Source organism: Pongo pygmaeus, chromosome 11 (genome assembly GCF_028885625.2).
Source record: "Pongo pygmaeus isolate AG05252 chromosome 11, NHGRI_mPonPyg2-v2.0_pri, whole genome shotgun sequence".
NCBI lineage: Eukaryota > Metazoa > Chordata > Mammalia > Primates > Hominidae > Pongo > Pongo pygmaeus.
The window spans coordinates 56,639,405-56,656,341 of record NC_072384.2 but is presented as its reverse complement, the minus strand read 5'-3'; positions in this window follow the sequence as shown (position 1 = coordinate 56,656,341).

Genomic DNA, 16,937 nt, shown 5'->3' with positions numbered 1-16,937 from the left:
GAATGAAATGATATGCATTGCTACAATTTACAGCTCTCGCCTCATATTTTATTCAGGAACCTTTTATCTCTTTTCCTGCAGAATTATTCTGCAATAAATTTAGACATCTTATCAATAGCTTGGTGATAGTAGCAGAAACAGAGAAAAACTGAACTTTGTGCATCTTAATGTTTAAAATAATTTTCTGCAATAATTGAATTATCTGTCAGTGAACATTCACCTAGAGAAAGTGAATATTATCTTCCCTTTCCTTGGGTCAAGCCTGTGATTAAAGGAAAAGAAAGACCCTTTAGTTTGACAAATTATTGACTGAAAAAGTTTGAAACTAAACAAAAAGATAAGAAAATTTTGGTTCTGTTTTTTTTTTTTTTTTTTTTTTTTTTGGAAAGGGGAAGGGAACTTTTCTCCTTTCCATGCCCTGTCAAGTACACAACAAAAGGAGAGTAGAGATGAAACTGTCTTAGCTATTACCCAGAGATCCTGAGGTAATTAACACTTAGCCTTTAGAAAATTATGGGGAAATTTGGGAAGTTCAAGTCGTGCTCCATTTCTTTCCTTGGAATTATGTCCCATGGGGTCCATATTACTTACTAAATGTTGAACATGTGGAAACTGCTCCTGAAAGTCATTGTGTTGTCTCCCAGGACCTGAGGGTAATTTGCTACACTGCAGGGTCAGTGCAGTAAAAACAATAAAAGCCCTCTCTGGCATAGTTACAGTATTTGAAACCATTGTTAAAGAATGTGATTTTGAATGACTCCAGGTCTATAGGAGACAGGCAGTCTCTCTCAATAATGCATGTAATTTCTTTTCCCTTACAACAGAATTTTCTATCATCTGTAGGAGAGTTGTTATAGGTTTTGGAAGTTTAAACATACACAAATGCATACAACACACATGCATATGTATACATTCAGCCCTATTACAAATACCTCAGCTCTAAACTTGTTGGCTTAAATCTATCATGTGATGCAGTTTTATTCACACGAACATATATCTGACATGCCAATTCAATTCAGAAGCATCACTCTGTGCTCCTACATAGTTAGCTGGCAATGGAGCTCTTATGAGAGGAAAAGAAAGAAGTCTGATTAGCCACTCAGTATTTCCATTGTTGGTAAGAAGGGCAGGTCCCTGGTGGACTGCAGAGCATCATTTTTTCATGGCTTCTACTTTCTCCCTAGCTCATCCACCTCTCTCTCACCTTGAAGCCCCTCTCTCATGGGGTATGGGGAATTTGTCTTTTGTTCCATTAGCAATAATCAAGTTCTGAATAATATGTTAGAAGATAACCCAGCTTCCTCTCTGAGAGGCATGCACATTTTTAAAAACCCTGCTTAATAATGAACATATTTTATATTTCAGATATAGTACTATTTTATGTATTTATTCATTATCTTATAGAAAAAACATTGGTTGAGCACCAAGCATGTGCTTGGCACTGACCTATGCTTTAGAGATAGAAGTAAAAATAAATATAAGACTGCTTTTCATTCCAGTCTAGGATCAGACAGAGCAACAATACAGAGATGTGTGGTTTGGTATGGAAGCCCAGAGGAGAGGCACCTAAGTCACACTAAGTGGACATAATTGGCCTTCCAGAATTTGTGACCTTGAACGAAACCTTCAAGGAGGAACAAAATTAACTAGGCAATTCCAGGCAGGTGCTCCCTGTGTAAAGGCTTCTGGAGAGTAGGGGTGATTTGGTGTGGATGGAACCAAGTGTGAGTGAGGGAAAGAAGCAAAGGATAAGGTTAGAAGAATAGGCAGTGGTTATAGTGGTGGTGAGGATGTTTTGGAGGTAAAATGTTTCAGGTAAGAATTTTAGAAACCACTGCAAATATTTACTCTGCAATGACAGATTAATATCCTTAAGAACAATTTTTGGCACATCGATTAAGATTCAAGAAATGTATGGGAAGCTTATTTTTATAAAATACATCAACATTGTTATTCACAAGGACTTTGTAAATATTATCTCTATTCAAATTTGGAAAACTGAAGCTTGAGGAGGTCAAATACCCTCTCCAAGTTCATGCTGATAGTAAGTGATAGAACAAATTCTTGGATTCAAACACTGGTGATCTGATTTCAAAATCTTTGTTTCTTCTATTACTCTTTGCAGCCTGTAGGCATCTGCAGGCTGTCTTTTCACAGCATTTAACTAGGGCCTGTACTCAGTAAGCCCATGTTACAGCTAATTCAATTAATAAAATATAAGACAATTTATCTTGCATATATTTTCAAATTTGAATTGTCTTGGAGCCTGGATTATGAGTATTAGAAAGCTTACATATTTCAAGCGAGCAAAATTTGGTTATTTTCTTTAGTAGTATGATTTAATAGGTGATAGATGGAAGATATTCAGAGTATTGTAGAAAATAAACAAATTAACAGTTTGGCTTAACGGATGGTTCCCTTTCTACTAGTACCCTCCATAGTATTACTATGTTCACTTAGAATGAATCCCTTTATTTTTTGAGCACACCCAACATTTCATTTGCTGGGGCATAGTGCCACCATTCCTTAGCAAACAAAAAATAATTATTGGAAGAAAATTCTGTGAAAATATTTCAAAGTATAAATCCCTTTCTCTAAGTTTAGCATTATCTTAAAAGAAAGAAAGCTAAACAAACAATGACAGATTAAAACAGAAAAAGCATTCTCTTAACATAAAAAAGGAAATTATTGAAGTCCCCGTATTAGGCACATCTGAAGATACTGTGTTTAAAAATAAAATATGGAGGGGGAGTCTTAATTAATCCCCCCTTCTTAAAAAATTTCTAGGTGAATTTCATAGGCAGGAAAAATATAGCCAAAATTTATTCTGGATCTTTGAAGATTTTAACTTTAAAAGTTCAATTAAAAGCTTCCTTGTCAGAAGGATTATAAAATGTATTATGCATTTTTAATCATATCAACTTATAATACTAAGAAAGGGGAAATAATATAAATGGTCAAGCATAATGTAAATTATTTCATGTTAATTTTTAAGATATCAAAAAGATGTTTGCTTTTATTCAAAATGAATAAAGAGAATGTCCTCTCTTTTTAAAAAGCACTTCAATTTTTGAAATGATCAAAACTCTGACACTGCAAATGAAAGGAAAAAGTAAATTCTATGTCAACCTTCTGGCTTGTCTTTCAGTTGAATGCAGAAGTCTGGAAAAGACTGCATGCTGGGGAGAAGAATGAGTGAGAGATAGAGGTTTGGGTGATAGTGTATAGAATGTAGTCTGTAGAAGCCTATTCCAACCTTTTCATACTGGTTAGTAGGGAGGTTGGAATAAAACTTTTCTCCTTACCATAAAAACCTATCTAAATCATCTGAAGCTGAACAAAGGTGGAAGCTAAGATTGTGGAAGTAACAATAAAAATACAATGGTTCTTATGGCTTTGACTTCCCCAGATGGTTCCAAATTGTAGCCCAGGACCTATCTCTTTCACAAAATCATGTACATCCTTTAAAAATAATTAGATAAATGTGGTTGGAACCACAGGTGTGGATGGGAATGTTTACAGATCATTTGTAAAATGAGAAGAAAACCAAATTCAGAACTCTGAGAAACAACAACATTTAAAGGGAGGAGGGGAGTGGAAGGGAGGTGAGCCCAAAAATATGATGAGAGATGGCTGGAGAGATGGGTGAAGACTCAGGAAGGGATTGTCATAAGAGTTGAGAGCTGCAGAGCATCAGGAATAAATGTTATCAGGAAACATTGCTATTGAATATTAGCTAATTGCATGTGACAATGAATAGGTCTTTCATGACCTTTAAACACAAGGATGTGTTTGTCTGAGGGAGGGTTTGCCCCTACATTAGCAACTAGCTTTTTAGAGGTCTTTACAACCAGCAGCTTTATAACCAGCAACCAGCCCTAGAGGTCTTTACAAGTATCAGGTATTATAATAAATATTTAGTATTTAAGTGGAAAACAATTTCCTATTATAAATTAAAGACATCTGCCAAATGATAGGATATCAACCATTAGGTAGCCTATCCAGTTAAATATTTTCATCTTTTGCTAATTTCTCCTAGTTGTTTATCAAGTACTAATTCCTTATCTCAAGTAATTTTAATATTATTAAATAATTGACTTCCAGAATTCTAGCACTCAATAAGAAAAGTCTAATTTATACCCAAGGCCAGATGTCCACCTGTTTCTACTTCCTGTCTTCAACTACCCAATGGAGACTCAATATACTCTTACCCAATTTCATGACATAAGGACTGCAGTTCTTTTTACAGGACTGATGAACTCAACCATGTTAAATCTTCAAAAGGTTTTTTTTTTTCTTTTTTCCTTAACCTTTAACTGGGTGAAAATATACATATACATTCTCTCCCTTCTGCCCTTTTCTTTTTTCTTTTTTTTTTTTTTCTGTACTAAATTCACAGCTTTTATCTTTTCTCTTTCTCTTACAATTTTTTTTCTGGTCACACTGTATTTCTGGCTCTTTCTCTCTTTGCTTTTCTCCTACCTCTCTGCTCTTTCTGCATTCTTTCATTCTTTTTATACCCCTTGTTATACTCCTTCCTGCACCCACTAACTTACCCCAATAGTAATTGCTGAGTATAGATGTCACAAACGTAAATGGAGGATTATCATGGTGGATGGGAGGCAGGACTAGATCGTAGCTCTGACTCAGACGAACAGAGCAGCATGCAGAAGCTCGAATTGTGAATTTTAGCTCCAGATGGAGTACAAGAACAAACCAGCAATCCCAAGAGGACACACAGACCCTCTGAAGGAAGCAGACTGCTCCTGCGCTACCCAGGAGGCACCCCAAATACTGTGAGTGCCCCAACTGCGGAAAGGGAGGTCCTCCTCTTCCAAACACACATTCCCAATGGAGAAACTGAAGGTCTGTTTGTAGGAGAAATTTCTGACTGTACCTGGAGCTGAGTCAATTTAGAGAGCTGAGAGAAATACAGGGGTAGAGGAAGCAGTGGGAAAGGCCCTGGGAGCTTGCTGGGTCCCCAAGCAGGCCATTCCTGCCTGGCACCACAGAGATCCATCGGGAGGGTGGTCAGAGGAGCAGGGGAAACACCACAGGAAGAAGGAAATCTCCAGCTGAACTTTGTAACAATTTGAGCCAGGTGAGAAGCCTCCTGGCCAGAACTCCGGGGAGAGCACAAATCCAGTGTGCAGACTCCACAGGTAGGGGAAGAACCAAGCCCTTTGCTTTCGCAGCTGGCAGGTGGGTATCCTGGGGCAAGTTCTCAAGCCTGGCTTGCCTACCGCCTGGAAACAGACTTGGGGCTGTTGCGGGGGGTCACGGTTAGAGTAAGACTGGCACTTCGGTTTGTGTGGGAGCTGGGTGAGGCCTGCGATTGCAGGCTTTCCTCCACTCCCTGACAACCTGCATGACTCAGCAGAGGCAGCCATAATCCTCCTAGGTACGTGACTCTATTGACCTGGGAACCTCACCTCCATCCCCCACAGCAGCTGCAGCAAGACCCACCCAAGGAGAGTCTGAGCTCAGACCCCACCTGGTGGTCCTTCCCTACCCACCCTGGTAGCTGAAGACAAACAGCATGTAATCTTGGAGTTCTAGGGCCCTGCCGACCACCAGTTCCTCTCCATACTACCATAGCTGATGCTGTCTGTAAAGTGCCACTTCCTGGCAGAAGCCAAGCAGCACAAAAATAGAGCATTAAACCACCAAAACTAAGAACCCTCACAGAGTCCATTTCACACCCCTGCCACCTCCACTGGAACAGGTGCCAGTATCCATGGCTGAGAGACCCATATATGGTTAACGTCCCAGGACTCTGTGCAGACAACCCCCAGTACCAGCTCAGAGCCAGGTAGACTTGCTGGGTGGCTAGACCCAGAAGACAGACAACAATCACTGCAGTTTGGCACACAGGAAGTCACATCCATAGGAAAAGGGAGAGAGTACTACATCGAGGGAACCCCGTGGGACAAACAAATCTGAACAACAGCCTTCAGCCCAGGCCTTCCCTCTGACAGAGCCTACCCAAATGAGAAGGAAGCCCCAAACCAACTCTGGTAATATGAGAAAGCAAGGCTCTTTAATACCACCAAAAAATCACACTAGTTCACCAGCAGTGGACCCAAACCAGAAAGAAATCCCTGAGTTACCTGGAAAAGAATTCAGGAGGTTAGTTATTAAGTTAATCAGAGAGGCACCAGAGAAAGGTGAAGCCCAATGCAAGGAAATTAAAAAAAAAAAGTGATACAAGGAGTGAAGGGAGAAATATTCAAGGAAATAGATAACATGAAGAAAAAACAATTAAAAAATTCAGAAAACTCTGGACACACTTATAGCAATGCAAAATGCTCTGGAATGTCTCAGCAATAGAACTAAACAAGTAGAAGAAAGAAATTCAGAGCTCAAATTAACCCAATCCAACAAAGACAAAGAAAAATGAATAAGAAAATATGAACAAAGCTCCCAAGAAGTCTGGGATTATGTTAAATTACCACTGCTAAGAATAATCAGTGTTCCTGAGGAAAAAGAGAAATCTAAAAGTTCGGAAAATATATTTGGGGGAATAATTGAGGAAAACTTCCCTGGCTAGAGACCTAGACATCCAAATACAAGAAGCACAAAGAACACCTGGGAAACTCCTCACAAAAAGATTATCACCTAGGCACACTTTCATCAGATTATCTAAAGTTAAGATGAAGAAAAGAATCTTAAGAGCTGTGAGACAGAAGCACTAGGTACCTATAAAGGAAATTCTATTAGATTAACAGCAGATTTCTCAGCAGAAACCCTGTAAGCTAGAAAGGAATGCGCCCTATCTTCAGCCTCCTCAAACAAAACAATTATCAGCCAAAAATTTTGTATTCAGCAAAATTAAGCATCAGATACGAAAAAAGGATTCAGTCTTTTTTAGATAAACAAACGCTGAGAGAATTTGCCACTACAAAGCCACCACTACAAGAACTGCTAAAAGGAGCTCTAAATCTTGAAACAAATCCTGGAAACACATCAAAACAGAATTTCTTTAAAGCATAAATCACACAGGACCTATAAGACAAAAATACAAATTAAAAAGCAAAACAAAAAATAGAAACCAAGGTACATATGGAACAAATAGCACAGTGAATGCAATGGTACCTCACATGTCAATACTAACATTGAATGTAGATGGCCTAATGCCCCACTTTAAAGACACAGAATGGCAGAATGGATAAAAACTCACCAACCAAGTATCTGTTGCCTTCAGGAGACTCACCTAACACATAAGGACTCACATAAACTTAAAGTAAAGGGTAGGAAAAGGCATTTCATGTAAAGGACACCAAAAGTGAGCAAGGATAGCTATTCTTTTATCAGACAAAACAAACTTTAAAATAACAGCAGTTAAAAGAGACAAAGAGGGATATTATATAATGGTAAAAGGCCTTGTCCAACAGGAAAATATCACAATCCTATACATATATGCACCTAACACTGGAGATCCCAAATTTAAAAAACAATTACCAATAAACCTAAGAAATGAGATAGACAGCAAGACAATAATAGTGGAGGACTTCAGTACTCCACTGACAACACTAGACAAGTCGTCAAGACAGAAAGTCAAAAAAGAAACAATGGTTTTAAACTATACCTTGGAACAAATGGACTTAACAGATATATACAGAACATTTCATCCAACAACTACAAAATACACAATCTATTCAACAGTGCATGGAACTTTCTCCAAGACAGACCATATGATAGGCCATAAAACATGCCTCAATGAATTTAAGAAAATTGAAATTATATCAAGCACTCTCTCAGACCACAGTGGAATAAAACTGAAAATCAACTCCACCAGGAACCTTCAAAACCACACAAATACATGGAAATTAAATAACCTGTTCGTTGAATGAGCATTGGGTCAAAAACAAAATCAAGATGGAAACTAAAAAATTATTTGAACTGAAAAACACTAATGATACAACGTATCAAAACCTCTGGGATACAATAAAGGCGGTGCTAAGAGGAAAGTTCATAGCCCTAAATGCCTGCATCAAAAAGACTGAAAGAGCACAAACTGACATTCTAAGGTCACACCTCAGGGAACTAGAGAAACAAGAACAAACCAAACCCAAACCCAGCAGAAGAAAGGAAATAACCAAGATCAGAGCGGAACTAAATAAAATTGAAACAAAAAATGCAAAAGATAAATGAAGCAAAAAGCTTGTTCTTTGAAAACATCAATAAAATTGATAGACCACTAGAAAGATTAACCAAGAAAAGAAGAGAGAAAATCCAAATAACCTCATTAAGAAATGAAACAGGAGATATTACAACTGACACCACTGAAATACAAAAGATCATTCAAGGCTACTATGAACATCTTTATGCTCATGAACTAGAAAACCTAGAAGAGATGGATAAATTCCTGGAAAAATACAACCCTCCTAGCTTAAATCAGGAAGAATTATATACCCTGAATAGACCAACAACAAGCAGTGAGATTGAAATGGTAATTAAAAAATTACCAACCAAAAAAAAGTCCAGGACCAGAGCAATTCACAGCAGAATTCTACCAGACATTCAAAGAAGAATTGGTACCAATACTTTTGACACTATTCCACAAGATAGAGAAAGAAGGAATACTCCCTAATTCGTTCTATGAAGCCAGCATCAACCTAATACCAACACCAGGAAAGGACATAACCAAAAGAGAAAACTACAGACCAATATCCTTGATGAACATAGAAGCTAAAATCCTTAACAAAGATACTAGCTAAGCGAATCTAACAACATATCAAAAAGATAATCCATCATGATCAAGTGGGTTTCATACCCACTTGGGTATGCAAGGATTGTTGCACAGGAATGCAAGGATTGTTTAACATATGCAAGTCAATAAATGTGACAGACCACATAAAGAGGATTAAAAACAAAAATCACATGATCATCTCAATAGATGCAGAAAAAACATTCAACAAAATCCAGGATTAAAACTCTCAAGAAAATCAGCATACAAGGGACATACCTCAATGTAATAAAAGCCATCTATGACAAACCCACAGCCAACATGATACTGAATGGGGAAAGTTGAAAGCATTCTCTCTGGGAGCTGGAACAAGACAAGGATGCCCACTCTCATGACTCCTCTGCAACATAGCACTGGAAGTATTAGCCAGAGCAATCAGACTACAGAAGGAAATAAAGGCATCCAAATCGGTAAAGAGGAAGTCAAACTGTCACTGTTTGCTGATGATATGATAGTTTACCTTGAAAACTCTAAAGACTCCTGCAGAAAGCTCCTAGAACTGACAAAAGAATTCAGCAAAGTTCTCGGATACAAGATTAATGTACACAAATCAGTAGCTCTTCTGTACACCAATAGCGACCAAGAAGAGAATCAATTCAAATATTCAACCCCTTTTACAATAGCTGCAAAAATAAAATAAAATACTTAGGAATATACCTTGCCAAGGAGGCAAAAGACCTCTACAAGGAAAACTACAAAACACTGCTGAAAGAAATCATATATGACAAAAACAAATGGAAACATATCCCATGCTCATGGATGAGTACAATCAATATTGTGAAAATGGCCATATTGCCAAAAGCAATCTATGAATTCAACACAATCCCATCAAAATACCACCATCATTCTTCAAAGAATTACAATAAACAATTCTAAAATTCATATGGAACCAAAAAGAACCTGCATAGCCAAAGCAAGAGTAAGCAAAAATAACAAATCTGGAGACATCATTCTGCCTGATTTCATACTATGCTATGAGGCCTCAGTCACCAAAACAGCATGATACTAGTATAAAAATAGGCACATGCACCAATGGAAGAGAACAGAGAACCCAGAAATAAACCAAAATACTAACAGCCAACTGATCTTCCACAAAGCAAACAAAAACATAGGGAAAGACACCCTTTTCAACAAATGGTGCTGGTATAATTGGCTAGCCACATATAGGAGAGTGAAACTGGATCCTCATCTCTCACCTCACCCAAAAATCAACTCAAGATGGATTAAGGACTTAAATCTGAGACCTGAAACTATGAAAATTCTAGAAAATAGCATTGGTAATATTGGCAAAACCCTCCTAGACATTGGCTTAGGCAAGGATTTCATGACCAAGAACCCAAAAGCAATTGCAATAAAAACAATGATAAATAGTTGGAACTTAATTAAACTAAAGAGCTTTTTCATGGCAAAAGGAACAGTCAACAGAGTAAACAGACAACCCACAGAGTGGGAGAAATTCTTTACAATCTATACATCTGACGAAGGACTAATATCCAGAATCTACAATGAACTCAAACAAATCAGTAAGGAAAAAACAAACAATCCCATAAAAAGTGGGCTGAGGACATCAATAGACAATTCTCAAAAGAAAATATGCAAATGGCCAACAAACATGAAAAAATGCTCAGCATCACTAATAATCAAGAAAATGCAAGTCAAAACCACAATGTGATACCACCTTACTCTTGCAAGAATGGCCGTAAAAAATAAAAAAAATAGTAGATGTTGGCATGGATGCGGTGAACAGGGCACACTTCTACACTGCTGGTGGGAATGTAAACTAGTATGACCACTGTGGAAAACAGTACGGAGATTCCTGAAAGATCTAAAAGTAGAGCTACCATTTGATTCAGCAATCCCACTACTGGATATCTACCCAGAGCAAAAGAAGCCATTATATGAAAAAGATGCTTGCAAATGCATGTTTATAGCAGCACAATTCACAATTGCAAAATTGTGGAACTGACCCAAATGCCCATTAATCAACACGTAGATTAAAAAAAAAACTGTGGTATATTTATATGATGGAATACTGCTTAGCCATAAAAAGGAATGAATTGATGGCATTTGCAGTGACCTGGATGAGATTGGAGACTATTATTCTAAGTGAAGTAACTCAGGAATGGAAAACCAAACATCGTATGTTCTCACTGATATGTGTGAGCTAAGCTATGAGGATGCAAAAGCATAAGAATGTTATAATAGACTTTGGGGACATGAGGGGAAGGGTGGGAGGTGGGCAAGGGATAAAAGCATACAAATGTGGTGCAGTGTATACTGTTCAGGTGATGGGTGCAACAAAATCTCACAAACTACCACTAAAGAACTTACTCATTTAACCAAATACCACCTGTACCCCAATAACTTAAGAAAATTTTATTAAAAGTAAAAAAATTAAAAGGAAAAATCTAGTTTTTGAAATTTGCCAATTACAATAACAGTCAAGTCATATCAATTGCTAAAACTCTTGGAGGACTCAGAAATTTTCTCTAGGATCCCCACTAGTTTTAATGTCTACCCTTTTCTAAATCGACTTGCTGGCTATTAAATGCCAGCGTAAGAGAGAAATAAATTATATTATTTTACCTTTGAAACATTTATATTGCAATAATATTTCCGACTGTTTTTATAGCAAATATACCCTATTTAAGTTACATTTTGGGCTAAAGAGACATTCAAAGATTGCTTCAGAAATGAACTATTCCATTTATAACATCATTTCCAAGGGAAAATGTGTGCTAAGTTCCTAACAACTGATTAGCAAATTAAATTTTGAAATACAACCTGTTTGTTAGCAAGGAATTGCCTGTAATTAGGAAGGTAAATCTGTTGGGAAAAAATCAAATAGGTGAGCCAAAACGCAGAAGCTTGTGTTGTGATAAGAAAGCTAGTGTATATTTGTATATTGCATTACTATTTCAAACTGCGTTCATACACACACGCTCATCTGAGTGTCACAACAACCTTGAAAAGTAAGCAGGGAAGTGTTTTTTGTTATCCAAAATTTGCAGAAGAGAAAAGTGACTGAGAGGGGTTAAGCAACTTTCACAAGTTCAGGCAATTACAAGGCTAGGTGGAACCTGGTCTTCAAATTCAGTATCTTTCCCAGAATAACTGCCTTTAATAGTGGGATCTGTTTAAGATTTTAATTGGAAACCAAAAAGTTCTGTTGCTGCTGAAGAAAATGTTTGAAAGCTACTGCACTAAATGAATATGGCCAGCATGATTTTCCAAAATGGAAGTTAGAAGTCAAGCTGAGGTATTTCTCCCCAGAATTCATTATGTAGAAGAAAAACTCTTTCCTTTGTGCAATCATAATTCTGAAATGGAAATGTGAATGAGTAAACACACGGAGTTCCTACTATGAGCTGAGCTCTTTGCTAGACTTCATTTCATTAAATCCTTTTGAAAACCATTTGAAGTAGTATTATGTCCATTTTACTGATGAGGAAACAAAGGCTCAGAAAGGTTATGTAACTTGCCTTGGCTACCTATTTTGTGAAGAGCAATGCAATGATTTGTACCTCGATGGGGCTAACTTCAGATTCTGTCCTCTTATCTACTACTCACACTCAGTGAACTGCTTTCCTGCTATTTGGAGATGCATTACTATGCTCTGAAAAGGAAATGAAATAAAGTATATGGGTAGATTACTTTTCAATTCACCTGCATAGACAGAGGCTACAGCACTCTACTACGTCAGGAAGGCAGGATGACAGAGCCTCCACTCCAAAGTCTATGGTTTTATTTTTATTTTTTAAATTTTTATTTTATTATTATTATACTTTAAGTTTTAGGGTACATGTGCACAATGTGCAGGTTTGTTACATATGTATACATGTGCCATGTTGGTGTGCTGCACCCATTAACTCGTCATTTAGCATTACGTATATCTCCTAATGCTATCCCTCCCCCCTCCCCCCACCCCATAACAATCCCCGAAGTGTGACATTCCCCTTCCTGTGTCCATGTGTTCTCATTGTTCAATTCCCACCTATGAGTGAGAACATGCGGTGTTTGGTTTTTTGTCCTTGCGATAGTTTGCTCTGAATGATGTTTTCCAGTTTCATCCATGTCCCTACAAAGGGCATGAACTCTTCATTTTTTATGGCTGCATAGTATTCCATGGTGTATATGTGCCGTATTTTCTTAATCCAGTCTATCATTGTTGGACATTTGGGTTGGTTCCAAGTCTTTGCTATTGTGAATAGTGCCACAATAAACATATGTGTGCATGTGTCTTTATAGCAGCATGATTTATAATCCTGTGGGTATATACCCAGTAATGGGATGGCTGGATCAAATGGTATTTCTAGTTCTAGATCCCTGAGGAATCGCCACACTGACTTCCACAAGGGTTGAACTAGTTTACAGTCCCACCAACAGTGTAAAAGTGTTCCTATTTCTCCACATCCTCTCCAGCACCTGTTGTTTCCTGACTTTTTAATGATCGCCATTCTAACTGGTGTGAGATGGTATCTCATTGTGGTTTTGATTTGCATTTCTCTGATGGCCAGTGATGATGAGCATTTTTTCATGTGTTTTCTGGCTGCATAAATGTCTTCTTTTGAGAAGTGTCTGTTCATATCCTTTGCCCACTTTTTGATGGGGTTGTTTGTTTTTTTCTTGTAAATTTGTTGGAGTTCATTGTAGATTCTGGATATTAGCCCTTTGTCAGATGAGTAGGTTGTGAAAATTTTCTCCCATTCTGTAGGTTGCCTGTTCACTCTGATGGTAGTTCCTTTTGCTGTGCAGAGAAGTTCTTTAGTTTAATTAGATCCCATTTGTCAATTTTGGCTTCTGTTGCCATTGCTTTTGTTGTTTTAGACATGAAGTCCTTGCCCATGCCTATGTCCTGAATGGTATTGCCTAAGTTTTCTTCTAGGGTTTTAGTATCTCCTGGAACTGGTTGGTATGCAGCCTGCTCAGTTGTTCACAGTGGCCTTAGAAAGATCCCCAAACCATGAACTGTTATACATATTGGATGCTTTGGAATTGCTATTCTGCTTAAATCTATATGTAATATTTATATGGTTTTGATATTTTCAGTTTACTTAGATGAGTGTGTATCAATTTTTACTTGATGTACAAAAATGAGAAGCATCTCTAGTTACAAAGTATACAAAACAGTCGACTCTTAGAAGACAGAGGATGTTAATTTTAGACTATTTAGCTTGTTCTGTGTAACATCATTTGGGAATATGGTAATCATAGCAATATTTCTTTTTAGATGCTATTTTTCCTGCCTCGTTCAACTCCAGGAAGAATTCCGACATATCCTATTTAGTCTTTTCTCTTTTGCCTCATGACTGCTAAACCTAAACTTTATGAGTATCCTTAGGTATGATACTCAGTCAATCCCCAAACATTTATGGCTCACTTCCTACTCTGGGAAAGTATGCTAGGTAAAGTAGGGTAGGATGGGAATGAGAACATTTTCTTCTTCTCCAGTCTGATCTAGGGCCTCTTCATTCATACCCAACAATACACAATCATTTCCAAATGAATATCTTCATACGGGTTCAGAATGGGGTGAGAACTGCCACCAACTATGGCAAGAGAAGATTCCTGGTGAATTAAATTCAAGTTGGTCCATGTAAAATGAATAGGATTTGAATAAATGGAAAGAAGGGATGGTTGGGGCAGAGCATTATCAAATCACAAGTTCAGGGGAAGGAATTAGCAAGATGTGTTCATAAAACAGGGATAAGACTGCTGTTTATCATGAACAGGTATTTCTTGTGAGATAAAAGTGAAGTTAAATTTGGGTCAGATTTCAGACTCCCTTATGTGTTGGGTTACTGTAAGGAACAGCAACAACTAAAGGCCCTTGAATGCATACTGTGTGTTTCAAAGTATTAGAACCTCATAATAAATGTATGAGATATGTATGATTATTATCCCCATTTTATAGATCAGGCAACCAAATCTCAATAACATTAGTTAGCTGGTAAGTAACTAACAAAGTCAAGATTTTAGTAATGTGGAGCTATGGAAAAATTAGAAAGAAGAGTGTGACTTAAAAATGTAAAATGGGGCCGGGTGTGGTGGGTCACGCCTGTAATCCCAGCACTTTGGGAGGCCGAGGCGGGTGGATCACCTGAGGTCTGGAGATTGAGACCAGCCTGACTAACATAATTAGCCAGGCGTGGTGGTACATGCCTCCAATCCCAGCTACTTGGGAGGCTGAGGCAGGAGAATCGCCTGAACCTGGGAGGCGGAGGTTGTGGTGAGCCAAAATCACGCCATTGCACTCCAGCCTGGGCAACAAGAGCAAAACTACGTACTAAAAAAAAAAAGGAAAGAAAGAAAGAAAAAGAAATGTAAAATGGAGCTATTGGAATATTCATCTGGTAGAAATTATCAAATGAATTGGATGTGAAAAAGGCAGAAAGCCTGCCAGGGAGGCAATTTCTCAAGCCAAGACATGAATGAGGGCCTGAATGAAAAACAGACACCAAGGCATGTATGAGGACCTGAATGAAGAAGAAAGCTATGTCTGAATATTGGAGTGATAAAGACAGAAGACTCAGACATTTATCCAAGGTTTCAACTGGAAGAATTGTGGAAGGATTACAAAAGGGGGTGGGGGTGGTCCCTGCAGGAGAAGGAAGCTTGAAGGCAGGAGTACTAATAGATGCAATCCCTGTAGTATTAAATCTCAAATATTAATAAATGGCAGAAATCAAAGAAGAATCTCCAAATAATGGTAAGTGCTATAGTAGTCAGACCCAGTTCTTGATATCTTGCTTTAAGATTGGTAGTGCTCTTTAGTGACCAAATTTGACCCTTACTATGATAAATAATTGTGAATAATTGGTGTAAGGGACTACCTGCATTTTCTTTCATATAATATGTGTGTGTGTGTGTGTGTGTGTGTGTATTTTTCACACCTCTGCTTCAAAATCTGTTTTGCTTAGAGAATGCTGTTTAACAGAATTATGATTCTGACTCCAGTGCTCTAATGTGCCTGCATGTTCACTAAATTCTAAGTGCCTCACAAACAGGGGTTGTGTCTCAGTTATCATTTTATCAAGCACAGAGCCCAGCAATGGTAAGTGCAAATTAAGTGCTTATTTAATGATGATGTGACAGTACATGAGGACATCCTTTTGATAATGCAAATAAAATGGAATCCACAAAAGTCTGTCTTGTAATTTATCTGTTAAGTTGTATTAAATCTTCTGCGGCTAGAAATTGTGTCCCAAAAATGAAGTGACCTGCAAAGAGATGAATAAGTTAGTGCTGTAATAAAGCCGGAGTTGGGGATACTCCTTGAGCAGAGATTGCAGGAGTAAATTAAGTTTCCTAATGATCTATTTGTGTTTTGTTTAGTCAAACTGACTTTTAAACAGTTAAAGGATTAATTTTTGTGTCTCCTAGGGTACAATTATTAAACTCAGTGCCCTAGTACAGACTAAGTGCTGTATAAAGTTCAAAAAAGGGATAATGCAATATAGATAAAATTAGAATCCTGAAGTCTTTGTGCATTGCATTACTTAAGAAAATACTTTCTGTTGTAACAAACAAATATAAAAAAAATTTATTTTTTGCTTGTGGGAGGTGGGGTGTGGAGATTGTGTGGTTAACCTTTGCTGCAAGGCTGAGACACTTTTATTCAACTAAAAATCTTACTGAACCTTTAATGCTCAAACTTTGTTCAAACTTATCTTACTTTTTGAGGATCCAGCAATAAACATTTTTGGTAAATAGATAAGGCTCTTGACACTATTTTATTTTATCTCAACCTACAAACAGTTTCTTGCCTGAACCCAACTTGTTCTTATAATTTCTTGCTCTAAACAGCATGTAGTAGCCTATAACATTCTGACATTTTCCAACAACTTCCCTAAAAGCTATAATCTCAGGAGGCACATATTCTATCTTCCAGATTGTCAGTTATACCAAATGTATTCCATAATGTAATATGGGTTTTTAACTGTTCAGCATACTGTGTCTGTTTTCTTGACTTCCACTACCTGACTTCAAAGCCAATGTCACACATTTTGTATTCGCTGTTAAAGTAGAACCCTATTGCTGGTAAAAATTTCTGTTTTAATTGAGATGAGTAATGTTAGTTTAACAAAAATCTTCATAATCTCATGACTTAAAGGTTTATTTCTTGCTACTCTACAGTCCTGCTAACCAGATGTCCCTTTTTTTCTTCATAAGAATGATCTACTCCCGC